The sequence below is a fragment of the Phalaenopsis equestris genome, unplaced genomic scaffold, assembly GCF_001263595.1.
Source record: "Phalaenopsis equestris unplaced genomic scaffold, ASM126359v1 Scaffold000906, whole genome shotgun sequence".
NCBI lineage: Eukaryota > Viridiplantae > Streptophyta > Magnoliopsida > Asparagales > Orchidaceae > Phalaenopsis > Phalaenopsis equestris.
In genome coordinates this window covers 100,445-101,301 of record NW_018165345.1, presented here as the reverse complement: position 1 = coordinate 101,301, position 857 = coordinate 100,445, and positions in this window count along the sequence as shown.

Sequence of the window (857 nt, the reverse complement as noted above, 5' to 3'; positions counted from 1 at the left end):
CTAGGCATTTTCATCATTCTAAAATTTCTGCAGGCCCTTCTCAAAATTTTAACTTCAACTGGTCTGTAATATTAGGAGCTTTCTATACATATAAATCATTACAGAATTTGCTGGGTAATGAAATTTTGAAATAAGTACAAAACTAAACATTATACAAACACAATATTTTGATAACACATCCACAATACTAAATAAAAAAAAACAATTACAATTAAAATGCAAAATAAAAATCACATCACATTACAATTTAACAAATCTTAACTACCACACCAAACAATTATAAAAATAATTAAAATTATCCAATTGCAACATAAAAATAAAAATGAAAGTACAAACACACAAAGATCTATTTCTATTACAAAAATTACAAAAATAAAAGTAAAAGTACATCAACTACTATCATATGTCAAAATCCTAAACTATATCTTTGTCTCCTTGGTCAGCAGGTGGATTGGGCTGATACTGAGTATGCCGGGGGCATTCAGGAAAAGTAACATCAGGCTCACCTCTGTAGTGTCGGACCTGAGCTTCATAGTAAGCTATCTCAAAGTTCAAATGCATCTGTAGGTACTTACTATCATAATCATGTCTACATTCTAAACACCCAATTGTTTCATTTATTAGCTCTATACTCTTTCGCTGCAAGGTCAACTCATTCATTAAATCATTCAGAGAGGAACAAGAATGTCGAAGGTCATAACTTATAGAGGGGACATCTCTACTAGTAGAAGGTTCTTGACTTCTACTCCCAGTTCTCTATTTCTCATGGGATTCATAAGTCTCCAAATTAGCTTTACTAATGGGTTTCATAGGATAAACCCATTCTTCATCTCCAAATTCTACTCCAGAAAGTTTAC